This window comes from Macaca fascicularis, chromosome X (genome assembly GCF_037993035.2).
Source record: "Macaca fascicularis isolate 582-1 chromosome X, T2T-MFA8v1.1".
Lineage (NCBI taxonomy): Eukaryota > Metazoa > Chordata > Mammalia > Primates > Cercopithecidae > Macaca > Macaca fascicularis.
Window position 1 is genome coordinate 3556531 of NC_088395.1, and position 27718 is coordinate 3584248.

At 50.9% G+C, this 27718-nt stretch overlaps 5 non-coding genes and 1 pseudogene across 5 annotated transcripts; all 6 read right to left on the reverse strand.

The window, feature by feature from the left end:
* Window positions 1–552: 552 nt before the first annotated feature.
* LOC141409473 (uncharacterized) lies at window positions 553–27049 on the reverse strand (annotated as a pseudogene).
* TRNAI-GAU (transfer RNA isoleucine (anticodon GAU)) lies at window positions 7753–7826 on the reverse strand. The gene has a single exon. It is a non-coding gene; the product is annotated as a tRNA-Ile (tRNA).
* On the reverse strand, window positions 8159–8232 carry TRNAM-CAU (transfer RNA methionine (anticodon CAU)). The gene has a single exon. It is a non-coding gene; the product is annotated as a tRNA-Ile (tRNA).
* On the reverse strand, window positions 13042–13115 carry TRNAI-GAU (transfer RNA isoleucine (anticodon GAU)). Its single transcript has one exon. It is a non-coding gene; the product is annotated as a tRNA-Ile (tRNA).
* TRNAI-GAU (transfer RNA isoleucine (anticodon GAU)) lies at window positions 13448–13521 on the reverse strand. Its single transcript has one exon. It is a non-coding gene; the product is annotated as a tRNA-Ile (tRNA).
* TRNAI-GAU (transfer RNA isoleucine (anticodon GAU)) lies at window positions 13847–13920 on the reverse strand. Its single transcript has one exon. It is a non-coding gene; the product is annotated as a tRNA-Ile (tRNA).
* Window positions 27050–27718: the final 669 nt, after the last annotated feature.

The following is a 27718-nucleotide window of genomic DNA, read 5'->3' on the forward strand; positions in this document are numbered from 1 at the left end:
TGCAACTGTGAGCCAACTAAACCTCTTTTCTTTATAAAATACCCGGTCTCAGGTATTTCTTTATAACAGTGTGAGAATGGCCGGAAACACCACTCAGACGCAAACATTACCTGCAGGCCACCGCATGCTGACTGTCACCAAGCAGGAGCCGGCCCCTCCCTCATGCGGAGCCGCTGGCATGGACAGCCCCGGGGAGCTCAGGCCGAGCGTCCTTTCCGCCGTGCACCCCCGGACGGTGCTCTCATTGGCTTTCTCAGACAGCACCATCTCAGGGTCCAGCTGGCCATGGCCTGGATTAAGTTTAAAAGGCTGCGCCAGTCCCCACCTCCCTACATATGACTTTTTACAAGTCTGACACTTAAAGCTTTGGGACCTCAGGGAGCAGCTTGATAAGTCGAAGAGCACCTGCCTCTCCCTCTGATCTTCTTCCACGCTGAGTTCTGAATCATCATCAGAATCTGACAGATGACCGTCCGCCAAATCATCCCTTTTTATGAACTTATCTTTAGCTTTATACTTGGCAGGTCGAGATACCCGTCTCAATGTGTCTTCACTTTTAACGATGGTTTTAGTTTCTCAGTATGTTTTATATGCAAGTTGGAAATAAATAAATGTGCTGAACTGGATTAAACATGTTACAGCCGGCCGATTGGAGGCCGACAAAGGGGTCAACATGGAGCCCTGTCCATTTGGAGCCTTGAGGGCTGGGACTCTCTTTGCAGGGACCACCTGGAAGGCTGGCAGTGGTCTCTATACAAACCCCTGAGCAGGAGGCTGATGTAGGTCACTTAGGAAACATGACTGTAGCTCGGTTCTCACGAGGGGCCGTACCCTGAGCAGCTGAAGGCTGGTGATGTGGAGCCCCACCAGGTGGGAATTCCCCCAGGGCGGCTGGCTGTCTTGCAGATTGGGGCTGGATTGTGGCCAGTAGGGACGTTGGCCGTTCCTGACCTTTTGTTTCTCCAGACGTTACCTTGACACAAATGGCGTCTAGTTGCTTTCCTACAGAAAGACAAGTAAGGGAAAAGAAGCATTGTGCTTATCAACATGTCTGCAATTTTGCTCTCATAGTAAATCCATTATTGACATTTTTTTCTAAATTACATCTTAACATATACAATTTATGTAACGTGTTTGTATTAAGTGTTTTTCAGACCTTTCTGACCAGAAACCACAGTGATACAGGCTGGGTGCAGTGGCTCATGCCTGTAATCCCAGCACTTCGGGAGGCCAAGGTGGGCAGATCACTTGAGGTCAGGAGTTTGAGGCCAACGTGGTGAAACCCTTTCTCTATTAAGGATACAAAAATTAGCCAAGTGTGGTGGTGCACGCCTGTAATCCCAGCTACTTTGGAGGCTGAGGCATGAGAATCGCTTGAACCTCGAGGCGGAGGTTGCAGTGAGCCAAGATCGCGCCATTGCTCTCCAGCCTGGGTGACAGAGCAAGACTCCATCTCAGAAAACAAATAAAAAGTCCAGGCATGGTGGCTCACGCCCGTTATCCCAACACTTTGGGAGGCCGAGGAGGGTGGATCACTTGAGGCCAGGAGTTCGAGACCAGCCTGGCCAACATGGTGAAACCCCATCTCTACTAAAAATACAAAAGTTGGCCAGGTGTGGTGGCGTATTCCTGTACTCCCAGCTACTTGGGAGGCTGAGGCAGGATAATTGCTTGAGCCTGGGAGGCGGAGAGGCTGCAGTGAGCTGAGATCGTGCCACTGCATTCCAGCCTGGGCGATAGAGCTAAGCTCAGTCTCAAAAACAAAAAACCAAAAACAGACCACAGTGACACATTTTACATTACGACCTAGTACACATGAATATAAATATTTGCATACATAAACGAAGTGAGAAGTTGATGGAACTACTTAGCATTCCTATGTAAATGCCTGCTGATTGTATCTATTCTACGTCACTTTTTTTTCTTTTTTTTTTTTTTTGAGATAGGGTCTCATACTCAGTCGCCCAGACTGGAGTGCAGTGGCGTGATCTCAGCTCATGGCAACCTCCGCCCCCAGGTTCAAGTGATTCTCCTGCCTCTGCCTCCTGAGTAGCTGGGATTACAGGTGCCCGCCACTGTGCCTGGCTAAGTTTTATATTCTTAGTAGAGATAGGGGTTTCATCATGTTGGACGGGCTGGTGTCAAACTTCTGACCTCAAGTGATCCACCCGCTTCGGCCTCCCAAAGTGCTGGGATTACAGGTGTGAGCCACTGCACTTGGCCCTAATCTACATCACTTTTAAAAAAATGTTAGTCATAATCCACTAAGTTGGTTTCATGATGAATTAAGAGATAATAAAAGCCTTCTTAACAGTTTTACCCATGTGTTTTTGCTTGGAGTTTTCAGTACTCTAAAATCAGATGTAATTCATAATGTGGCCCCATGTTTTTAAAAAAGTTTCTAATGAAATTCTAGAAGCCACAAGAAAGCCATAAAGAACAATGTTACCCAGGATCCTCCTGCCCAACGTGCATGCCCGATTCTTCACCCTGTCCTGAACGTGCTGTTCAGCATTCTTACGCTTTTTAAATATTTACATGGCATATGCAGATATTTCTAAAAATATATAGTTCAGTTCTGAAATGCTTTAAAACTTTATAGAAATGATATCTCCTGCAACTTGATAGGGCTTTTTCAGGTTTCTTTACTCCATTTTGCTTTGTGAATTTTATCCTCATTGACATGTGTAGCTCTTGGGTTGATTTTCTCTGCAGTATGAGTACACCAATCTCCTATTGATGGACAGGTACTTTCCAACAGACTTTTTCTGCTCTAAAGTCTGCTCTGAATCTCCATGGATGTATGTGTGGACATGTGTCAGTTTCTCCAGGGGCACGTATCTAGGAGTAGGGCTGAATATCTTTTCTTGTTTTGAGAGAGGGTCTTCCTCTGTTGTCCAGGCTGGAGTGCAATGGCATGATCTCAGCTCACTGCAACCTCCACCTCCCAGGTACAAGTGATTCTCCTTCCGCAGCCTCCTGGGTAGCTGGGATTACAGACACATGCTACTACGCCTGGCTAATTTTTGTATTTTTAGTAGAGATGGGGTTTCACTATGTTGTCCAGGCTGGTCTCAAACTCCTGACCTCAACTGATTTGCCCCACTCAGCCTCCCGAAGTGTTGGAATTACAGGCATGAGCCACCGAGCCTGGCCGGGCTGAATATCTTCAACAACTTTTTACAAATATATCTAACAAAATTTCAAATACATGTGCTTTTTGACCCAGTAATTCCACTTCCTGGATTCCAAAATTTAAAAAAAACTCAGCCATAAAGATGTTATGTTCTACGAGGATCCAGGCAGCACTGTCTGTAATAGCAAAACACCTACCAAAGGGGAGAGCTACCTTCAACAACATCCCACAAATATTTATTGAGTACTGACCATGGGCATGAGACACTGCTACAGGTGTCAGGGAAACAGCTCTCATACAGCTCAGGGGAGAAGGTCGGGAAGCAAAAGAAACAAGGCTCCTGCCCTCACAGAGCAGAAATAATGAGCATTTTCCTCCACAGAGAAAAAGAGGCAAACCTCATCATCCAGAGCACGATTTCCCAACCAACATTTCAGAACATAATCCTTTGACATGAGTGGCTGGAGGATGCCCAGCAGCATCTCTGCCTCTACCCACTAGATGCCAGTAGTGATCCCAAGTCCTGACAAGATATTGCCAAGTGTCCTTTGTGGGGCAAAACTGCCCTCGGTTGAGAACCACTTATTTGGGACCACCAACTGGCTCTCTTTGGACTCAGCCTTCTGGTGTGACCCGAAAACAGTAGAAAGTCAATAAAAATGTCAAACAGGACAGAATAAAGACCGTCGCTGAGATCAGGCTGGAGTGTGTCTCTCGCCTGTCTCTTGTTATACACTAGTACAAATAACAGAGGTCACGTGTACCGAGCTGGCACCACAGCCCTGGGAGTCCCCATTTCTGGGCTACTTGTGAATCAAATGACAACTAGATTGTACATAATGTCTGTTTGATTTTACTAAGTCACATAGAATCTCTCTCTCTGGGCCAAACACATATCACACCTGTAATAGCAGTGCTTTGGGATGCTGAGGCGGGAGGATTGCTTGAGGCCAGGAGTTCAGGGCCAGCCTGGGCAACAGAGCAAGACCCTGTCCCTACAAAACATTAAAAACCAAAACCCAAAAAAAAAAAAAACAACCCGCAAAAAACAAACTCTCACTCTGTTGCCTCGGCTGGACTGCAGCGGCACGAAATTCTTGGCTCACTGAAACCTCCACCTCCCGAGTTCCAGTGATTTTCCTGACTTGGCCTTGCTGGTAGCTAGGCTTGCAGACATGCGCCACCACGACTGGCTAACTTTTGTATTTTTAAGTAGAGACAGGGTTTCACCATGTTGGCCAGACTGGCCTCAAATTCCTGATCTCAGGTGATGCACGCGCCTCAGCCTCCCAAAGTGCTGGGATTACAGCTGGGATTACAGGCGTCAGCCACCGTGCCCCACCTACAAAACATTTTAAAATTAGTCTTCATGGTACATGCCTGTAGCCCCAGCTGCTCCGGAGGCTGAGGGGGAAGGATCGTTTCAGTCTGGGAGTTTGAGGCTGTGCCGTAGTGAGGTATGATCAGTCCAGCCTGGGTGAGAAGGCAAGACTTTGTCTCAACAAAACTACAAAACAACAAAATACATATACACACAGACAACCTAAACCCTATTGTTTTAGGATAACCACAGCAGCAAAGCTGGCCTAATATTCATCCTCTATCCTGACTGGCTTACCCTGTGGGTATTATGCTTTGTGCTTGCTTGTGTGTTTATTTCATTCAGCGAACGTTTACTACATATTTCTGGATAAATACGTATACACCAGCCAAGACCTAGCCTCACCCTTGAGATGGTGGGAAGTTTCCCTGCCATGCCTTAGTCCTCGAAGACCTGCTGAATCAGATCTCCCGGGGCGGAGACCCCATCTGCCTTTCAAAAGCTCCACTGATTCTGAAGGCAGACAAGGTTCCCTATGGAATGCAGACAGGTGAGGCAGCCAGGAAAAATGTCATCATGGTACCACAGGTGCAATAAAGAGGCAGAGTGGCCCAGAGGTGGTGCGCTGCCCAGAAGCAGTGATCTCTGAGAGGCATTTTGAAGGCTGGGAATTGTTGCCAGGTAGGGCATTCTGAGTATAAAGAAAAACATGTAAATGCATGGATGCATGAAAAGGGGCAGGCATGTTGGATGGAACTGGACATTTCTAGGGGGTGGGAAGAGGGAGGATGGGGAGAGACACGGGCCTCCATCTGACCCAAGTGTGTACACTGGTCCGTGCTTCTGATCCACAGCAGGCCACTGGGCCTTCTGCTGTGGTTGCTGAAATGCACCCCACCACCTGCCCCAGAACCTGCCTCTCCTCTTCTGCATTTTCAACTCAGACTCACCCTTTCAAATCTAGTTCCGATACCGCTTCTTCCACAAAGCTGCTTCTGATCGCCTCAGCCAGAAACAGTCTCCCTTCCGCGAACTACATTTAGTTCTTCATCACTATCTTTAGCTTTCTGGCCTTGATTAGAAGGTATCTGGGTCGTGTTTTATCTCCTGTTAGTTCATAAGCTACTGAGGGGCAAAGTACACATCCAGTTTGCCTTCGTGGCCTCCATGACACAGCTGGGGCTGAAAAAGTATTAGCAGAATGTGCTACAAAGGTACATTATTGGAGGTAGAACTGATATCATCTCCATCAGATTAGCTACAGAATAAGTCCCATCGTGCTGCCTAACCCTGACTAAGTTTGCTTTTACTTTATGAAAAATATGTCATTTTTTGACTCCATTCCAAACCCAAAAAGCTGTGGTCACATTCAGCAGGGTGTGCTGGGGAGAACAAGGGCTCTGGAGAGCAGCCACACCTGAGGGACCTTGGGCAAAGCCACTCAACCTCCCTGAGCTTGTTTCCCACCTGCAAAATGCTGGCACGGAAACACTGCGGCAAGCTAAGCAACGCAGCACGGTGCCCGGCACAGAGCAGAGGCTCTGCAGATGGCTGTCCCGGGATGGCATCTTGCAGCCTTCTGACCCAGACCAAAGTCCAAGAAGGTCGAGTTACCCAAGGTCACACCTCTAGAGAGTGTGGCATCTGGGCAGGATCATACGCGTCTTCCTAAACCTTAGTAAGACAACTCTCCACTCTTGATGATCAACTGGATACGACCACCCCAGGCAGCTAAAAGCACGAGTGAAGTCAAAAAAACTCAGGAGTGAAGATGGCCGATTCTCTTCTCTAATGCATCGCTTCTAGTGGAAAAAGCTCTCTTCTTTTGGCAGTTTTGGGATGAGACTAATTTTATTTACAACCTCAGTACTGAAATGAGATGGAATTGTACAGGCGCCTTGTAGAACTGCTGGGTGGACAACGAGAATACCCACCCCAAAAGCATACTATCTGTATGCAAAAATAGAGAGACAGATAAGAAAATGCTGAGAAGCAGCAATGAAAAAAAAAATGCTGGGCTGTGGCACTCGCTGTGCCTCAGCCCTGAAAAGCTCAGTTGGTTCCTTTGAATTCATTCAGGTCTCAGCTGCGGTGTCTGGCCTAAGGGACCGCCCATTCTAAAGTGGCCCCGTCACACGCAGAACCTGCCTGATGTTCGTTCTTCGAGTGTGTTGAAGGCTGCACCTCCTGCATTTAGGTGGGAGTGCCGGATACCCCGTCTCTGAGCGCTCCACAAAGGCTGAACGAGTGGTCAAAAGCGTGTAAGAAGAGCCAGGCAGCACAGAGGAGCCCTGGGCAGGGCTGTGGAGGCAGAGAGGACACGACGGCGTCCCAGGCAGAGGGCCCAGCGTGAGCATCGGCTCATCAAGTGAGGCTCCTGCAGTGAAAACGCCAGGGTGGTGGCAGGTGGGGGCTGAACGCCGTCCCTAAGGAACTCAGCTTCGGGACACCCTAAGTCTTGACTGGGTCCAGATACTGGCCTCCCCGGCCAAGCAGCTAACCCCGCCGCGGGACCTCAGCCCCCTCCGGGCCTCAGTTTCCCCATGTCCCTCCCGGAGCCTCACCTGGGACAGCAGCAGGCGCGGTGGGCGAGGGGCCTCAGCGCCAGGGTCCCGCTGGAGGGCAACCTACTGGGCCTCGGAGGCAGCAGCTGCGCCTTCGTCACCTGCTTCAGGACCCGCCGCAGCTGCTCAGGGCCCAGCGGGGTCACATGTGCGATGCTGCCCTGGCCCAGAGAAGGCTGGCGGGTCCAGAGAGGTTCAAGAGATCCTGCAATTCGTTCCTACCCGGACGCTACTCACAGTATCTGAAAGGGGCATTTTTCAGAAACAGTTGTATAGAGTTCCTTGTGGGGTGGCGGTGAAAAAAAAAGCTAAAACCGTAGTGGATGCAGCAATTGAGCCCGCGACCTTGGTGTTATCAGCACCACGGTGTTACCAACTGAGCTAACCGACTGCCCGACCCAACACTGCCGCTGGAGCGTATAAAAGGGCTCCATGTTCGCGCCCGTCCACGAGTCATTCCTTGCCAAGCCCGCGCGCAGCTGGCTGCCTCCCACTTTCCCCAAGTTGCGGAGACACTGGTGAGGAGCCACCGCCCTAGCGCTGGCCGGGTTCCTCCCACTCTTCCCTGCCAGGGTGCCCTAAACAACCTCTGGGCCGAGACCGAGAGATCCCTCAATTCGCTCCCACCTGCAAGCGGCTCACAGTACTTGAAAGGCGCATTTTTCAGAAACAGTTGTGTAAAGAGTTCCTTGCGGGGTGGCGGCGGAAAAAAAAAAAACAACCTGAGACCATGGCCGGTGGGGGAATCGAGCCCACGACCTTGGCGTTATCAGCACCACGCTCTTACCAACTGAGCTAACCGACAGCTGATGCCATACCCCTACCGGAGCATATAAAAAGGCTCTACGTTCGCGCCCGTCCCCAAGCGATTCCCTACCAAACCTGCGTGCAGTTGGCTGCCTCTCACTTTCCCCGAGTTGGGGACTCTGGTGAGGAGCCACCACCCCAGTGCTGACCGGGTTCCTCCTGCTCTTCCCTGCCAGGCTGCCCTCGACAACCTCTGGGTGGAGACCAAGAGATCCCGCAGTTCGCTCCCACCCCCACGCAGCTCACAATACTTGAAAGGTGTATTTTCCACAAACAGTTATATAAAGAGTACCCTGTGGGGTGGCGGTGGGAAAAAAAAAGCTAAAATTGTGGCCGGTGCGGGAATCGAGCCCACGACCTTGGCGTTATCAGCACCACACTCTTACCAACTGAGCTAACAGACCACCTGACCAGGCAATGCCGCTGGAGCTTATAAAAGGGCTCCACATTCGCGTCCGTCCACGAGCGATTCCTTGCCAAGCCCGCGCGCCTCTGGCTGCCTCCCGCTTTCCTGGAGCTGCGGGGACTCTGGTGAGGACCCAACGCCCCAGCACTGGCCTGGTCCCTCCTGCTCTTCCCTGCCAGGTTGCCCTTGACAACCTCTGGGCCGAGTCCAAGAGATTCCACAAGTCGCTCCTGTCCGCATGGGGCTTACAGAACCTGAAAGGCACACTTTGAAAAAAAGTTGCATAAACAGTTCATGGGAAATAAACAAGAAACAAACAAACAAAAACCTGGGACTACGGCCGATGCGTGGATCAAGCCCACCACCATGGCATTATCAGCACCTAGCGCCCACCAACTGAGCTAACCGACCACCCGACCACCTGACCACCTAGTGTTGCCCCAGCGTCTAAAAGGGCTGCATGTTCGCGCCGGCCCGCGACTGACTCCTTACAGACCCCACGCCACTGGCTGCCTCCCGTGTGGCCCCAGCTGCGACTTTTGACCTCCTCACTGTCATCCCCATTGGGTGGATGCAGAAACTGACACCTAGGGGACTTCAAGGAGAAGGGAGGCGGCTTCCTACAGGGAACCGCACGCTTTCACAGGGAAAATGCAAATTGCACATGGGAGGTTTGGCTCTGCAGTGAGGTTTTCAAACATTCCAATTCAATGCTGTTTTTAACTCTGAAAATCCTGCGGCCTGGCAACTTCATGTATCAAGAGCCTTTTAGCATGGTTAAATCAAGCTCAGAAAACACAGAAAACCAAAGGCCAAAAGAACCACCGAATTCCCTATCGCCCAAAAAATAATGGCTGCAGGGGTCTTGACTTCCTTCTTGTCGATTGTTTTTTCTTTCACTGTCCACGTGTATTTCAATATATATACATGGAATCCTTGGGCCGGAAGCGGTGGCTCATGCCTGTAATCCCAGCACTCTGGGATAAATTAATAAAAGGAACCCAAAGTCTTGCTTGAAACAGTGTATTTTGTCTTTCTTTTTGCTTTTAATAGTCTATCATTAAGCATATGCCTAAATAATTGCAAATGTCATTTTAAATGATTCCTGGGTGTTTTGAGTGGACAAACTATAGCTATCTCTCCTTTTTTCTTTTACTTATTTATTTTTAAGTGTCGGAAAACTATTCATTTGCTGTTGCTTGTTAAGTGAGCACATGAATAAATCACATGGTACATGGTAGAAGAGTTGAAACAGACTCTGGGTTGACAACGATAGTATCTGTATGCGAAAATGAGAGACAGACAGAGAGAGAGAGAGAGGAGAGAGAGACAGAGAGAGACAGAGACAGACAGAGATAGAAAATGCTGAGAAGCAGCAATGAAGAGAAGAAAATGCTGGGCCGTGGCACTTGCTGTGCGCCTTAGACCTGAAAAGCTCCGTTGGTTCCTTTGAATTCATTCAGGTCTCAGCTGCGGTGTCTGGCCTAAGGGACCACTGACTCTAAAGCGGCCCCGTCACACCCAGAACCTACCTGATGTAGGTTCTTCCAGTGTGTTGAAGGCTGCACCTCCTGCATTTAGGTGGGAGTGCCGGATACCCCGTCTCTGAGCACTCCACAAAGGCTGAACGAGTGGTCAAAGGCGTTTAAGAAGAGCCAGGCAACACAGAGTGGCCCCGGGCAGGGCTGTGGAGGCAGAGAGGACACGATGGCGTCCCAGGCAGAGGGCCCAGCGTGAGCATCGGCTCATCAAGTGAGGCTCCTGCAGTGAAAACGCCAGGGTGGTGGCAGGTGGGGACTGAACGCCGTCCCTAAGGAACTCAGCTTCGGGAAGCCCTGAATCGTGACCGGGTCCGGATACTGGCCTCCCCAGCTAAGCAGCTAACCCCGCCGCATGGCCTCAGCCCCCTCTGGGCCTCAGTTTCCCCATGTCCCTCCCGGAGCCTTTGCTGGGGCGGCAGCAGGTGCGGCATGGGGGCTCGGCGCCAGTGTCCCGTTGGAAGTTAGCCTGCTGGGCCGAGGCGTCAGCAGCTGCGCCTTCATCACCTGCTTCGGGACCCGCCGCAGCTGCTCAGGGCCCAGCGGGGCCACATATGCGACGCTGCCCGGGCCCGGAGAAGGCTGGCCGCCGCATCCGCCATGGCGAACAAGGCGGGGACTCGAACCTGCGTCACTGGGCGATGACACTTCCAACATACCTCACCTGGTAAAGCGGCGGGCTAGGAGTGCCCGCAGGCCAAGACACCTTGGAAGGCGACCGTGCCCGGCCGGGAAGGTCCGGGAGCCAGCCCTGCCATCGCTGACAGCCACCGCGGCGCCTAGAGTTGATCAGCATAGCGGACTCACCTTATTTTCTCATTGCCTGTCACGGATGTGTTTAACACTCAGATGTCACCTCTGGAAGCTGTCCCGGATCTCCCAGGCGGAGGTCTTTGAGGTCCCAAAGTCCCTGGCCCTAAAGTTATCACATTATCCACGTGCTCTGATGTCATCATGCATCCCAATCAGCGGAGGATCCTGTCTGGACATGCGGAGTCCTGAGAGGGGGTGCAAAGTTTGAATTTTTAAGAAGAGTGCTTCCCAACTCCCCACATTATTCCCATGTCACCCTACTGTCTCTCTCCTCACCCACCCAGACTGCGTGTACCTTGAAGAGAGACATGATATGTTACTCATTCGGTGCCCAGCACAGGCCCTGCCCAGAACGCACGCTCAAGGCATGAAAGATGGACGGATGCATAGAAACCAATAAATGAATGAGTGAACGAATGAATGAACCCACCCTCTCCACATGTGCGTCCTAACCATCCAGCTCCACTGCCCCATCTTAGTCAGAATGATCGCCTGTCTTACAGGGTCCAGGCTCTGGGCACCCTCCCCATCGAGTCTTGTAGCTGCAGGTGTGTACACATGTCCCAGTTCCTCTCCCCAGGAAGGGTAGGAGGTCCAATGGTCAACAAACACATATTAAGCACCTGGTGGGTGAGTTGCCATTCCTGCCCTGTGGGGTACACAGGTCTAGGTGGCGAAACTGGCATTTGAAGCACAGTATGATGAGTACCATGAAGCCAGGAAAGGCTGGGGGGCCAGGCTGGTGTCAGAGAAAGTTGTAGAACATCATCATCATCGTCGTCATCAATATATTGAATTCACGATGCTCCCTGCTATTTTTTAATCATGAATTTCCTATTACGGGTATCTTACAGCATTTTTATTTATTTATTTATTTTTTGAGACAGGGTCTCACTCTGTTGTCCAGGCTGGAGTGCAGTGGCGCGATCTCAGCTCACTACAACCTTGATCCTCCAGGCTCAGGTGATCCTCCCACCTCAGCCCCTGGAATAGCTTGGACTACATGCATGTGCTCCATGCCCAGCTAATTTTGTGTTTTTTTTTTTTAGTAGAGAGAGGATCTCACCATGTTGCCTGGGCTGGTCTCCCAACTCCTGGGCTCAGATGATCCGCTTGCCTGGGCCTCCCAAAGTGCTGGCATTACAGGCATGAACCACTGCACCTGGCCCGAGTCAATCTTTCCTAGCTGCTTCCCAAGAAGGGATTTATGACAACTGAGTTCTTTTGAGATCTTTTGGAAGCTCTGCTTTTCAGCAGGTAAGAAATTTCAGCAATTCAAATGCCTTCTGCTCAAAATAATTTTCATGCCACCGTGGCACATTCTAAACCCCTTCAAGTTCAGGAAACTTGAGGGCAGCAACCTCCACCGACTCCTCCGTGCTCTGTCCCTTCATCTAACCCGGCACGACTATTACAAGATGTGACATCCAACTTGTGTACAGGCTTCTATTTTAGTTGTCAGCCTACCCAGGCTCTCCTAACTTTGCTTATAATAACAGCAGCGCCATCAGCTGGCATTTGTTGAGAACTTTTACTACACCCTGGCACTTACCAAGGTTTTAAGCCAGTAGTCTGTAGATTTTGAGCAGCTACTGATTTAGGTCAGAGCTGGTAGATGTTTCCACTGGAGAATTTTCAAAAACAGGTGGAGCCCCCGCTGGATCCTGACAGAAAACGGCACTGACCCTACACAACTGGCTTTGTTCAACTGAGCACACCTGAACATCCTGGAAACTTGAACCACCAGTGGGAAATTCATCCACTTGCTCTGGCTGCAAAATGCAGAACCAACAGGAAAAAATGTGAAGCCTAAGATGTCTCTGAAAAGAAACGAGGGGGAAAAAAAAAAGAGCAAGAGAAGGTTTCCAGAGGCTTCCACAACCACAACGCCTCTCTAAAAATATGGCAGTCATCTACTGGCTGGTCACTTTCTCCACGTGGCTTGGGATTTGTGTCTCACTTACCGTTTTGCTCCTCACCTAGAACGGTGCTGGACATGCCGCAGCCTTAGATACCATCTGTGGAATGCATTCATTCCAGACCTGGATTTACAATCCTAAGACTTCCCCGCAAGGCGACCAAGGGAACACGGTGACATATGGGAGCACCTGTCTTCACTGGGCGATTCCACAGCCTCAGGAACCGCGGGGATGGCAGCGGGTGGGGACTGAGGGCCAGAGATATGGATGGCTTTGGATGTCCTGAGTGCCCTGCAGGTGGCGGATGGTGCAGGGACTCGGGTGGGGGGGGGGGGACCGCCCCAGCGCATGCCCGGTACCTCCCGATCTCCCCAGTAGTCTGCCCTCCACAACCTCTGGGCGGGGAGTCCAAGAGATCCCGCAATTCGCTCCTACCCGGACGCTGCTCACAGTACCTGAATGGGCATTTTTCACAAACGGTTGTATAAAGAGTTCCTTGTGGGGTGGCGGCAGAAAAAAAAGGCTAAGATAAGACTATGGCCGGTGCGGGAATCGAGCCCGCGACCTTGGCGTTATCAGCACCACGCTCTTACCAACTGAGCTAACCGACCTCCTGACGCCACAGTGCCGCTGGAGCGTATAAAAAGGCTCCACGTTCGCGCCCCTCCACGAGCGATTCCTTGTGAAGCCAGCGCGCAGCTGGCTGCCTCCCGCTTTCCCCGAGTTGAGGACTCTGGTGAGGAGCCACTGCCCCAGCCCTGACCGGGTTCCTCCTGCTCTTCCCTGCCAGGCTGCCCTGGACAACCAATGGGCGGAGACGGAGAGATCCCGCAATTCGCTCCCACCTGCACGCCGCTCACAATACTTGAAAGGCGTATTTTCCACAAACAGTTATATAAAGAGTTCCTTGCGGGGTGGCAGCGGGGGGAAAAACGTAAGACCATGGCCGGTGCGGGAATCGAGCCCACGACCTTGGCGTTATCAGCACCACGCTCTTACCAACTGAGCTAACCGACCTCCTGACGCCATAATTCCGCTGGAGCATATAAGAGGGCTCCACGTTCGCGCCCGTCCACGAGCGATTCCTTGTGAAGCCAGCGCGCAGCTGGCTGCCTCCAGCTTTCCCCGAGTTGGGGACTCTGGTGAGGAGCCACCACCCCAGCGCTGACCGGGTTCCTCCCGCTCTTCCCTGCCAGGCTGCCCTCGACAACCCCTGGCCGGAGACGGAGAGATCCCGCAATTCGCTCCCACCTGCATGCCGCTCACAGTACTTGAAACGCGTATTTTTCACAGTTATATAAAGAGTTCCTTGCGGGGTGGCGAGAAAAAAATGCTAAAATTATGGCCGGTGCGGGAATCGAGCCCACGACTTTGGCGTTATCAGCACCACGCTCTTACCAACTGAGCTAACCGACCACCTGACGCCACGGTGCCGTTGGAGCTTATAAAAGGGCTCCACGTTCACGCCCGTCCACGAGCGATTCCTTGCCAAGCCCGCACGCCTCTGGCTGCCTGCTGCTTTCCTGGAGCTGCGGGGACTCTGGTGAGGAGCCATCGTCCCAGCGCTGGCCGGGTGCCTCCCACTCTTCCCTGCCAGGCTGCCCTCGACAACCTATAGAGTCCAAGAAATTCCGCAAGTCGCTCCTGCCTTCACGGGGCTTACAGAACCTGAAAAGCACATTTTGAAAAAGAGTTGCATAAACAGTTCATGGGAAAGAAACAAGAAACAAACAAACAAAAAACTGGGACTACGGCCGATGCGTGGATCAAGCCCACCACCATGGCATTATCAGCACCACGCGCCCACCAACTGAGCTAACCGACCACCCGACCACCTAGTGTTGCCCCAGCGTCTAAAAGGGCTGCATGTTCGCGCCGGCCCGCGACTGACTCCTTACAGACCCCACGCCACTGGCTGCCTCCCGTGTGGCCCCAGCTGCGACTTTTGACCTCCTCACTGTCATCCCCATTGGGTGGATGCAGAAACTGACACCTAGGGGACTTCAAGGAGAAGGGAGGCGGCTTCCTACAGGGAACCGCACGCTTTTCACAGGGAAAATGCAAATTGCACATGGGAGGTTTGGCTCTGCAGTGAGGTTTTCAAACATTCCAATTCAATGCTGTTTTTAACTCTGAAAATCCTGCGGCCTGGCAACTTCATGTATCAAGAGCCTTTTAGCATGGTTAAATCAAGCTCAGAAAACACAGAAAACCAAAGGCCAAAAGAACCACCGAATTCCCTATCGCCAAAAAATAACGGCTGCAGGGGGTCTTGACCTCCTTCTGGTTGATTTTTTTTTTCTTTCACTGTCCATGTGTATTTCAATATATATACATGGAATCCTTGGGCTGGGAGCAGTGGCTCATGCCTGTAATCCCAGCACTCCGGAATAAATTAATAAATTGATGGAATCCGAGGCCTTGCTTGAAACAGTGTATTTTGTCTTCCTTTTTGCACTTAGTAGTCTATCATTAAGCATATGCCTAAATAATTTCAAATGTCATTTTAAATGATTCCTGAGTGTTTTGAGTGGACAAACTATAGCTATCTCTCCTTTCATTTTTCGTCTTTTCTTTCAGTATTGGAAAATGTATTCATTTTGCTCTCAGTTGTAAACTGACAACATGAATGAATCATATGGAATAAGGTAGAAGGGTTGCAACAGCTGCTGGGTGGACAATGACAGTACCCACCGTAAAAGCATAGTATCTGTATGCAAAAATATATAGAGAGAGACAAAGAAAATGCTGAGAAGACAAACCACCACCGTGTCCACTACCCAGACTGTATGACCCAGGGGCATGCTGGTCTCTTAGAGGGCCTGACTATAGTATGCTGCTGTGGCCCTCCCACTCCAGGAACACAAGAAGGGACCACTAGCTTTCTAACACTGTACATTCTGCCCTGATTATTCCACTAAACTGCTTGGACTGATGTATCATCAGGGTTCCCTGTCACAAGCGGCAGAAACTGAATCTACCTGATTTCAAGTTTTTATATAAAGGATATTAGGCTAGTCAACCTACCACGAGCGAGGCTAGAGGACACTCGGTTAAGAAAAATGGACACTCAGTCAAGACATACCCATTCAGCCTGGCAGTGCCCTGGCCCCCAATTAGCTGTGAGTCAAAGAAACCTAATCCCTATCCTCATGGAGCTCACCGCACAGCAAAGCAGGCAGGTATTACAGTGAAGAGAGAAGTTTAGGTGTTGTGCTGGGAGGCTGGGCTAGTTTCCTGAAGTCTGGGACACGTACTGTGTGCAAAGGACAAGGATGGATGGATGAGCAGGCCAAAGGGGTGCAGCCCTCTCAGTGTACTGGTGGGGGTGCAGACATCCTTTCCATTTTGCTTACAGCTGAATGAACATTCAGAGCCTAGCACACTCTCTGGCATAGCATGCCTCCAATAGGTAAGAGTCATGCGTTTAAACCCGGCAGATCAAGTCATTTCTCTGTTCACACTCTCCCCTTTTGGACCAGCCCTAACAGGTCTGCCAAATTTAGCAAATAGAGATCAAGATGTCAAGTTAAAATTTAATTGCAGAAAAACAATGAAGCATTGTTTTAGTGTATGTCCCATGCCATATTTGGGCCATATTTATACTAAAAGAGTATCTGTGCTGTATCTGACCTCTTCCTGTTGGGAGCAGTCCTCATGTCCAAGTCTGACCTGTGGTGGGCTGTTCACCGGGACTTGAACCCCATAGGGCTTGCAAAAATGCCTCTGTAAAATGGTCATGGGCTCAGTGATTTCATGTATCACTCTGCTTTAAAGCTTTAATTGGCAAAGAGCCAAAAAAGTCCACAAATACTACATTTCTCCATGAAAAGTGTCCACAACAGTGTCTTCCTCTGAAAAAGGTGTGTCTTTTACATTTTAATGCAGGAAAGACTCCAGCAATAATGATCAGCAGAAAAAAAGATAAAAGAAAGAGACATTTTGCAGAAACAGATGCAGAAGACAGAGTGTAAGGTACACAGATGTGCTTTGGTCAAGGATAGGGCAAGGTAAACATCCTGCATGACTCGGCGAGTTTGGTGTGCAAGTGCATAACTCCACTTGTTATATAATCACAGCTATGTAGCCATAACATGGGAAGGCTCATCACCTGGCTCAGAGCCACTATTGTTTGCAAAAGGTATGACTGTCCTGCTGACACTGGGCATATGGAGGCACACCCAGAGAAAGAGAGAGATACAGCCAGAACTGCCCACCTTGCAGAGGGACATGGGGGAGCCAGAACACAGCACAGCTTGTGCCCACAGAAAGAGTCATGCGGCTGACCCTGTAGGGAAACTCAGCCATGCAGCTGTGCGTGGAACGACAGAAGCCATAGAGCTGAAGCAGACAGCCAAGACAGACACAGACAGTGTGAGAGAGCTGCTGATGAGAAAGCTAGTGTAAGAGAGCTGCTGAATAAAATATACTTCATCTGCCAACGGCCCTGAGTGTTCCTTCAGCTATCCACCCACTCCCCTCTGACCTCAACCTGACCCTGAACCTGACAGTCTTCCTCTAAAAAAGGAGTCTTTTTAATTTTAATGCTGCAGGAAAGACCCCAGCAATTGATGAGCAGTGGAAAAGAGACCATTTTGCTTAAACAGATGCAGAAGACAAGGGGTAAAGTGTTTAGGTCAGATCTGCCCCTCAGATAATGTATTTTAAGAAAAGTCAGTTTTGGGGCCAAGCATGGTGGCTCACGCCTGCAATCCCAGCACTTTGGGAGGCCGGCAAAGAGACAAAATGAAAGAGACATTTTGCTGAAACATGTGAGGAAGATGGACAAGGAGTAAAGTGTTTAAGTCAGTTTTGCCTGCCAGATTAGCTATTTTAAGAAAAGTCAGCTTTGGGGCCAAGCACAGTGGCTCACACCTGCAATCCCAGCACTTTGAGAGGTCGATGTAGTAGGATTGCTTGGGGCCAGGAGTTTGAGACCAGCCTGGGCAACACAGCAAGACCCAACCCTATTAAAAAATAATAATAGAAAGGGGGGGAAAAAAAAACCAGCGAGCAAACAAAATGAAAAGGTACAACTATGAATGGTAGGGATTTAAAGCCATTCTTCACAGAGGAAAATGAACCAAGCAGTGTCTCTTCATCCAGAGTCCTTCTGGAAGGTTCCAAGGGGTAGGGTTTGTGATATGATTAGCCCAGGACAGTTTTCCAGGGGGGATGAAGAGAAGAAGGAAGAGAGAGAGAAGGGAGTGGGTAAGGAGAGAGAGATGAAGAGACAGAGACAGGAAGGGAGAGACTTCAAAATAGAAGGAGGAAGGGAGGAGAGACAGAGAAAGAGGAACAGAGAGAGAGAAATAGAGATACGGAGAGAGATCCAAAGAGAGAAAGAGGGAGAGACATATAGACAGAAGAAATAGAGACAGGGGGAGGACGGACATGGTGGCTCACGCCTGTGATCCCAGCACTTTGGGAGGCCGAGGTGGGTGGATCATTTGAGGTCAAGAGTTCGAGACCAGCCTGGATAACATGGTGAAACCCCATCTCTACTAAAAAAACAAAACAAAACATACACACTCATACAAATTAGCTGGGTGTGGCAGTGCTCACCTGTAACCCCAGCAACTCAGGAGGCTGAGGCAGGAGAATCACTTGAACCTGGGAGGTGGAAGTTGCAGTGAGTTGAGGTCCCGCCACTGTACTCCAGCCTGGGCCTCAGAGTAAGACTTGTCTCAAAAACAAAACAAAAAAACTGTATCTGTTTCATCTACCAGTCACACTGTTTCATTTTCATTTTACTACCAGTAACATAAAATATTTCTCTATGGGCCAGAGACAGTAGATCACACCTGTAATCCCAGTGCTTTGGGATGCTGAGACGGGAGGATTGCTTGTGGCCAGGAGTTCAGGGCAGCCTGGGAAACATAGCGAGACCCTGTCTCCACAAAACATTTAAAAATTAGTCAGGCATAATGGTGCATGACTGTAGCCCCAGGTACTCTGGAGGCTAAGGCCGGAGGATCGTTTGTGCCTGGGAGTTCGACGCTGCCATGAGCTGTGATCAGTTCGGCCTGGGTGAGAAAGCAAGACTTCGTCTCAACAAAACCCCAAAACAACAACAAAATATGTATACACACAGACAGACAACCTAAACCCTATTGTTTTAGGATAACCACAGCAGCAAAGCTGGCCTAATATTCATCCTCTATCCTGACTGGCTTACCCTGTGGGTATTATGCTTTGTGCTTGCTTGTGTGTTTATTTCATTCAGCGAACGTTTACTACATATTTCTGGATAAATACGTATACACCAGCCAAGACCTAGCCTCACCCTTGAGATGGTGGGAAGTTTCCCTGCCATGCCTTAGTCCTCGAAGACCTGCTGAATCAGATCTCCCGGGGCGGAGACCCCATCTGCCTTTCAAAAGCTCCACTGATTCTGAAGGCAGACAAGGTTCCCTATGGAATGCAGACAGGTGAGGCAGCCAGGAAAAATGTCATCATGGTACCACAGGTGCAATAAAGAGGCAGAGTGGCCCAGAGGTGGTGCGCTGCCCAGAAGCAGTGATCTCTGAGAGGCATTTTGAAGGCTGGGAATTGTTGCCAGGTAGGGCATTCTGAGTATAAAGAAAAACATGTAAATGCATGGATGCATGAAAAGGGGCAGGCATGTTGGATGGAACTGGACATTTCTAGGGGGTGGGAAGAGGGAGGATGGGGAGAGACACGGGCCTCCATCTGACCCAAGTGTGTACACTGGTCCGTGCTTCTGATCCACAGCAGGCCACTGGGCCTTCTGCTGTGGTTGCTGAAATGCACCCCACCACCTGCCCCAGAACCTGCCTCTCCTCTTCTGCATTTTCAACTCAGACTCACCCTTTCAAATCTAGTTCCGATACCGCTTCTTCCACAAAGCTGCTTCTGATCGCCTCAGCCAGAAACAGTCTCCCTTCCGCGAACTACATTTAGTTCTTCATCACTATCTTTAGCTTTCTGGCCTTGATTAGAAGGTATCTGGGTCGTGTTTTATCTCCTGTTAGTTCATAAGCTACTGAGGGGCAAAGTACACATCCAGTTTGCCTTCGTGGCCTCCATGACACAGCTGGGGCTGAAAAAGTATTAGCAGAATGTGCTACAAAGGTACATTATTGGAGGTAGAACTGATATCATCTCCATCAGATTAGCTACAGAATAAGTCCCATCGTGCTGCCTAACCCTGACTAAGTTTGCTTTTACTTTATGAAAAATATGTCATTTTTTGACTCCATTCCAAACCCAAAAAGCTGTGGTCACATTCAGCAGGGTGTGCTGGGGAGAACAAGGGCTCTGGAGAGCAGCCACACCTGAGGGACCTTGGGCAAAGCCACTCAACCTCCCTGAGCTTGTTTCCCACCTGCAAAATGCTGGCACGGAAACACTGCGGCAAGCTAAGCAACGCAGCACGGTGCCCGGCACAGAGCAGAGGCTCTGCAGATGGCTGTCCCGGGATGGCATCTTGCAGCCTTCTGACCCAGACCAAAGTCCAAGAAGGTCGAGTTACCCAAGGTCACACCTCTAGAGAGTGTGGCATCTGGGCAGGATCATACGCGTCTTCCTAAACCTTAGTAAGACAACTCTCCACTCTTGATGATCAACTGGATACAACCACCCCAGGCAGCTAAAAGCACGAGTGAAGTCAAAAAAACTCAGGAGTGAAGATGGCCGATTCTCTTCTCTAATGCATCGCTTCTAGTGGAAAAAGCTCTCTTCTTTTGGCAGTTTTGGGATGAGACTAATTTTATTTACAACCCCAGCACTGAAATGACACGGAATTTTACAGATGCCATGTAGGACCTGTGGCTTCAGGTGCTATGCTACACCCTCTGGACTTGGGAGACCATGCTGTAGTTCCAAGTCCCCCAGCAGCTGAAAGCTGTGTGGCCCAGGAAGTAAACCTACTGAGAAACGATGTATTGTGTGTACACAGGGTGCTTTCACATATCCCAAACATTCAGTGTGTATTCAGGCACTGTGCTGGCCATTGTGGTTACAAATCAGTCATCACCACTCAGGGTGGTAAGTCCTGCAGTGAACTAGTATATTGTGCTTAACCATGTTCTTAGCCTGGGCTGCGGGCGCATTTTCACAAATAGTTGCATAAAGAGCTCATGGAATTAAAAAAAAAAAAAAAAAAAGGCTATGTGTGTGGCTGATGCGGGAACCGAGTCCACCACACCACATCAGCAACCACCTTAGGACCAGCACGGTGGCTCACGCCTGAAATCCCAGCAGTTTTGGAGGCCGAGGTCGACAGATCACAAGGTCAAAAGTTTGAGACCAGCTTGGCCAATATGGTGAAACCCCGTCTCTAGTAAAAATACAAAAAAAATTAGCTGCCTGGTGGCAGGCGCCTGTATTCCCAGCTACTTGGGAGGCTGAGGCAGGAGAATTGCATGAGAATTGCTTGAATATGGGAGGCAGAGGATGCAGTGAGCCAAGATCACGCCACTGCACTCCAGCCTGGGCAACAGAGCCAGACACCGTTTCAAAAACAAAACAGGAAGAAATAGAGACCAGGGAGGCTGGACACGGTGGCTAACACCTGTAATCCCAGCACTTTGGGAGGCCTAGGCAGGCGGATCATCTGAGGTCAGGAGTTGAAGACCAGCCTGGACAACATGGCGAAAGCCTACTGAAAGTCCAAAAATTAAATGGGCATGCTGGCAGGCGCCTGTAATCCCAGCAACTCAGGAGGCTGAGGTGGAAGAACTGCTTGAACTCGGGAGGCAGAGGTTGCAGTGAGCCGAGATCGCGCATTGCACTCCAGCCTGGGCAACAAGAGCAAGACTCCGTATCAAAAAAAAAAAATAAAGAAAGAAAAGAAAAAAAAATAGAGACAAGGAAAGACAGAAATAGAGAAACAGAAAATGATATGGTTTGGCCATGTCCCCACTGAAATCTCAACTTGAATTGTATCTCCCAGAATCCCTCGTGCTGTGAGAGGGGTCCAGGATAGGTAATTGAATCATGGTGGCCAGTCTTTCATGTGCTATTCTGGTGATAGTAAGTCTTACGAGATCTGATGGGTTTATCAGGGGTTTCCGCTTTTGCTTTCTCCTCATTCTCTCATGCTGTCACCATGTAAGAAGCGCCTTTCACCCGCTGCCATGATTACGAGACTTCCTCAGCCATGTGGAACTGTAAGTCAAATTAAACCTCCTTTTCTTCCCAGTCTTTTTTGTATCAGCAGCGTAAAAACAGACTAATACAGTTAATTGGTACCGGGAGTGGGGCATCGCTGAAAAGATACCCAACAATGTGGCAGCAACTTTGGAAACGGGTAATAGGCAGAGGTTGGAACAGTTTGGAGGGCTTAGAATAAGGCAGGAAAATGTGGAAATGTTTGGAACTTCCTAGAGACTTACTGAACGGCTTTGGCCAAAACGCTGATAGCGATATGACAATAAGGTCCAGGCTGAGGTGGTCTCAGATAGAGATGAGCAACTTCTTGGGAACTAGAGCAAAGGTGACTCTTGTTATGTTTTAGCGAAGAGACTGGCGGCATTTTGCCTCTGCCCTAGAGATTTGTGGAACTTTGAACTTGAGAGAGATGACTTAGGATATCTAGCGGAAGAAATTTCTAAGCAGCAAAGTATTCAAAATGTGCCTTGGGTGCTGTTGAAAGTATTCTGTTTTAAAAGGGATACAAGCATAAAAGTTCAGAAAATGTGCAGCCTGATGATGCAGTAGAAAAGAAAAATCCATTTTCTGGGGAGAAATTCAAGCCAGCTGCAGAAATTTGCATAAGTAGCAAAGAGCCTAATGTCACTCCCCAAGACCATGGGGTAAATATCTCCAGGCCCTGTCACAGACCTTCACAGCAGCCCCTCCCATCACAGGCCCAGAGGTCCAGGAGGAAAAAGTGGTTTTGTGGGCTAGGCCCAGGGTCTCTACGCTGTGTGCAGCCTAGGAACTTGGTGCCCTGTGTCCCAGCTGCTCCATCTGTGACTGAAAGGAGCCAATGTAGAGCTCGGGCTGTGGCTTCAGAGGGTGGAAGCCCCAAGTCTGGGCAGCTTCCATGTGGTGTTGAGCCTGCAGATGCACAGAAGTCAAGAACTGAGGTTTGAGAACCTCTGCCTAGATTTCAGAAGATGTATGGAAATGCCTGGATGTCCAGGCAAAAGTCTGTGGCGGGGCGAGGCCCTCATGGAGAACCTCTGCTAGCGCAGTGCAGAAGGAAAATGTGGGGTCGGAGGCCCCACACAGAGTCCCTACTGGGGCACTGCCTAATAGAGCTGTGAGAAGAGGACCACTGTCTTCCAAATCCCAGAAAAGTAGATCCACCAACAGCTTGCACCTTAGGCCTGGAAACACAACAGACACTCAATGTCAGCCCATGAAAGCAGCTGGGAGGGAGGTTGTAACCTGCAAAACCACAGGGGCGGAGCTGCCCAAGACCATAGGAATCCACCTCTTGCACCTGATTTGAGACCTGGAGTCAAAGGAGATCATGTTGGAGCTTTAAGATCTGACTGCCCTGCTGGACTTTGGACTTGAATGGGCCCTGTAACCCCTTTGTTTTGGCCTATTTCTCCCATTTGGAACAGCTGTATTGACCCAATACCTGTATCCCTATCGTATCTAAGAAGTAACTGGCTTGCTTTTGATTTTACAGGCTCATAGGTGGAAGGGACTTGCCTTGTCTGACTGTGGACTTTTGGGTTAATGCTGAAATGAGTTAAGTCTTTGGCGGGACTGTTGGGAAGGCACAATTGGTTTTGAAATGTGAGGACATGAGATTTGGAGGGGCCGGGGTGGAATTATATGGTTTGGCTGTGTCCCCACCGAAATGTCAACTTGAGTTGTATCTCCCAGAATACCCACGTGTTGCGGGAGGGACTCAGGGGGAGGTAATTGAATCATAGGGGCCAGTCTTTCCCGTGTTATTCTCATGATAGTGAGTAAGTCTCACGAGATCTGATGGGTTTTCAGGGGTTTCCGCTGTTACTTTCTCCTCATTCTCTCTTGCTGCTGCCATGTAAGAAGTACCCTTCGCCCTCCGCCATGATTATGGGACTTACCCAGCCATGTGGAACTGTAAGTCAAATTAAACCTCCTGGCCCAGCATGGTGGCTTATGCCTGTAATCTCAACACTTTGGGAGGATGAGGCGGGTGGATCACCTGAGGTCAGGAGTTCCAGACCAGCCTGGCCAACATGGTGAAACCCCGTCTCTACCAACAGTACAAAAATTAGCCAGGCGTTGGGGCACGCACCTGTAATCCCAGCTACTCAGGAGGCTGAGGCAGGAGAATTGCTTGAACCCGGGAGGTGGAGGTTGCAGTGAGCCTAGATCATGCCACTGCACTTCAGCCTGGGTGACAGGAGCAAGATTCCGTCTCAAAAAAAAAAAAAAAAAAAAAGAAATTCAACCTCCTTTTCTTCCAAGTCTAGGGTATGTCTTTGTCAGCAGCATAAAAACGACTAATACAGAGAGTAATGCACAGAGACACAGAAAGAGGGAAAGACAAAAAGAGAAACACAGAGAGGGAGACAGAGAGAATGAGATAGAAGGAGGAAGGGAGGGAGAGGAGAAAAAGAGAGGGCACTCTTCCCACTATCCTTCCAAAATCAGGGTTTCCTCGCAACCCCTTCCTCAAGGCCTAGGTGCCAAAGAGGTCACTGAAGGAAGCAGAGTCTCCTCTTCCTCAGCAGGCCTGAAGGTTCCTGGGCTATGCCCGCTGGTCTTCCTAAGCCAGAAGCTATGACCCTGAGCCATTGGGCTTCCCAGCCCAGCTTCCTCTTGTCCAGAACGAGAGGACAAACAGGAGTTAGAGGGTCTGAGAAGTCCTGTTCCAGCAACACCGCCCTGCCCTAAGAAGGCACAGGCTGACCACTGACAACTGTTTAAATCCAGCGCCCATGTCCGGTTGGGATATTCTGACCCACTCAGGGCTGCCCCATAAGCCAGCGCGTGTCCGGATCCCAGCGCACCGAGAACTCGAAACCTGTCAAGCTGCCCATTCGGGATTAAGTTCAAAGGCAGAGGACAAAGGACACGGATAAAGCGTCCAATACAAGAATTACCCATTTCAGACGCACAAGACGAAGAGCACAGGCGGTGTCAGGACATGTTAGGATGCGTCCCCAACTCCGCCGTCTTCATCCCCACAAAGCCACGGAACACCTATGCCCCGGAGCCCAGCTGCTCCTGCAGCCCCTGGAGGAATCTGTACATTTCCCGCCGAGGACCCTGCCGCTGGGCACTCGGGGAGGCTGGCCTGGGGGAGGCCCGCAGGGATCTTCGGATCCCGCGCCCGTGTCCCTGGGGCCGCTGCCTGGGAGGGCGCACGAGGTAGCCCAGGCGAGGTGACCCACAGGAAATCTGGTGACGTCGGACGGCCCAGGTCCCAGAGTGCTGTGTGTGCTGGGGGTGGAGGGTGGTCTGCGAGAGGAGCCGTCGGCGTTCCAGGGAAGGCACCCGGTCGGTCAGGGGTACTCGCCGGGGCTGGGGGGTGCGCTCCACTTCCCCGAGCGCCCCCCAGGGAGACCCAGGGCACAGGGGCAGCCCCGCGCTGGGATCCCGAGCCGGAGCGGCGGGGCAGGGCCCTCCCCAGGAGGCCGGCACCCGGGGCCCTTTGTCCTACGACAGCGTCCCGGCCGCGCCGCGCACCCCTATGGGCCGAGTCCCCGCGCACACTCACTCACCCACGGTGAACAGCGTGTAAAGTCCTGCAGGCGGTAGGCAGGCGGCTCCGGCGACCGCGCCTCGGGGCTGGGGCAGAGCGCGGGCGCCTAGTCGGGGGTGTCCTCCGCCACCGCCGCCTGGGCCAGCCCGGGCGCCTCCATGGGGACGCACTCAGGTTCATGGCACCGAGCCGGGCCGGAGGGCTCGGGGAGCCGGGCTTCTGGGGACGCAGCCTAGGAGGGCGGCGCGGCGGCATCAACTGAGGCTCCCTATGCGCGCCATGCGGCTTGTGGAGGCCAGGACTCGGCCCACGCGGCCCGGAGCCCCCAGGACGCCGAAGCGCCTTCCGTTACGCCCGCGGCCCGGCGCGGCTGACGGCGCGGCGGGGACAATGGCGGTGCGGCGCTCAGGGTACGAGCAGCAACGGCCCCACGTGGGAGCAGCCGCACGCCTCGGGGGGCGGGAACCGAGCGCCAGCTGGCGGCGGGGAAGGCGGAGGCCGCGGCCCGGGCTTGTAGAGCGAGGCAGGGGCCCTGCGCATTCCCAGTCTCGCGCCCGCTGCCTCCTCCAGCTCGGTAGCCGCGGGCGCGTTGAAGAGGCGAGCGGAAGCCGCCTGGGAGAGGCCTAGGGGCTGGGGGCGTCGCCTTCGCACCCGCTCCGCCCCTGCCGCGACCCAGCCCAGGAGCCGGAGACCTGGGCGTGCCCCGCCATCGTGGGCAGGCGCGGCGCTGGGGAGGTGCTCACGCCCCCTCCGCGCCCGAGGCGCCCCTCGGGTGGTACCCAGGACGACCTCTGACCGCGACCGAGCGCCCCGACCCTCTTAGGCGCAGAGGCGCACAGGTCCACACCCGGCTACTCAGGAGGGAGAAAACATTTTACAACCTATTCTCTCTTGTCTTTGAAGCCTGCTAGCTAAAAGCTTCATCTGCATGGTAAAACTTTGGTCTCCACCACCTCTTATCACAACCCAGACATTCCTTTCTGTTATCCCAGATCTTTAGATAAACTCAACCAATTGTCAACCAGAAAATGTTTAAATTCACCCACAGCCTGGAACCCCCCCTTCACCCACATCCCTCCCCCCTGCCCCCGGCCCGGCGCACCACTTCTACTTGTCTCTTTTCTGGACCAAACCAATGTATTTCTCAAATGTATTTGATTGCTGTCTCATGCCTCCCTAAAATGTATAAAACCAAGCTGCACCCCAACCACCTTGGACACATGTTCTCAGGACCTCCTGAGGGCTGTGTCATGGGCCATGGTCACTCGTATTTGGCTCAGAATAAATTTCTTCAAATATTTTACAGAGTTTGACTCTTTTTGTTAACACCTTTTCTTAGACAGCTACTACAATATGTTCTTCAGAAAAAGGATGGCGCAAACTGAGAACAAGTAAGACGTGGATGCAGAAAATTAGGAGATCCAGTGGAGGAGAGAAGTGCAGTTGGTGGCCAGGGTGACAGCCATTCACCAGGTTCTGTAGGCAAACAGTTCATGTTGGAGATGGGGTTCAAAAGATGCTCCCTGGATGGGGGAGCCATCCAGGAAGAAAGAGCAGGAATGAATGGACAAAAAGTGTGCGAGTTAGAAAAACTGATGAATTGAGGGGCACATGGCAGGCCTTTTGGAGCACTGGGATAAAATAATTTCAGGCACTAAGTAATTTGTATATAAAAAGAAGGCAGCCCAGTGCAGTGGCTAATGCCTGTAATCTCAGCAACTCCAGAGGCTGAGTTGGGAGGATCACTTGAGCTCAGCAGTTTGAGGCTGCAGTGAGCTATAATTGCACCACTGCATTCCAGCCTTCTAGCTTGGGTGACAGACCCTGTATCAAAAAAAAAAAAAAAAAAAAAAAAAAAAAAAAATCACTAACTCCAGGAAAAAGGAAAGAAAGAAGACATAATCATTATAGTCACTGGTTCATCTTTGAATATCATTGCAATTGTCATGCGCGTCCATTGAAGAGACCACCAAACAGGCTTCGTGTGAGCAACACGGTAGCTTATTTCACCTGGGCGCAGGCGGGCTGAATCGGAAAAGAGTCAGCGAAGGGAAATAAGGGTGGGGCCGTTTTATAGGATTTGGGTAGGTAAAGGAAAACTACAGTCAAAGGGGGGTTGTTCTCTGGCGGCAGGAGTGGGGGTTACAAGGTGCTCAGTAGGGGGGCTTTTTGAGCCAGGATGAGCCAGGAAGAGGAATTTCACAAGATAATATCATCGCTTAAGGCAAGGACCGGCCATTTTCACTTCTTTTGTGGTGGAATGTCATCAGTTAAGGCAGGCAGGGTATTTGCACTTCTTTTGTGATTCTTCAGTTACTTCAGGCCATCTGGGCGTATAAGTGCAAGTCACAGGGGAAGCGATGGCTTGGCTTGGGCTCAGAGGCCTGACAGCAATGGTCATTATAATGGAAACACTGATGATTTCTTAAACCAAATATTGTGACCTAAATGTTTAAGGAATGTGGTAGGAGGGAAAGGACATTTGTGATTGGATGGAAAGGCAGGCAGGAGAGTGTCACAGTCTGAGGGGTTCTACTTTCCTGCAGCCCCCCAAAAACCCAATGCACTGAGAACAGCAGATGTTGCAGCAAA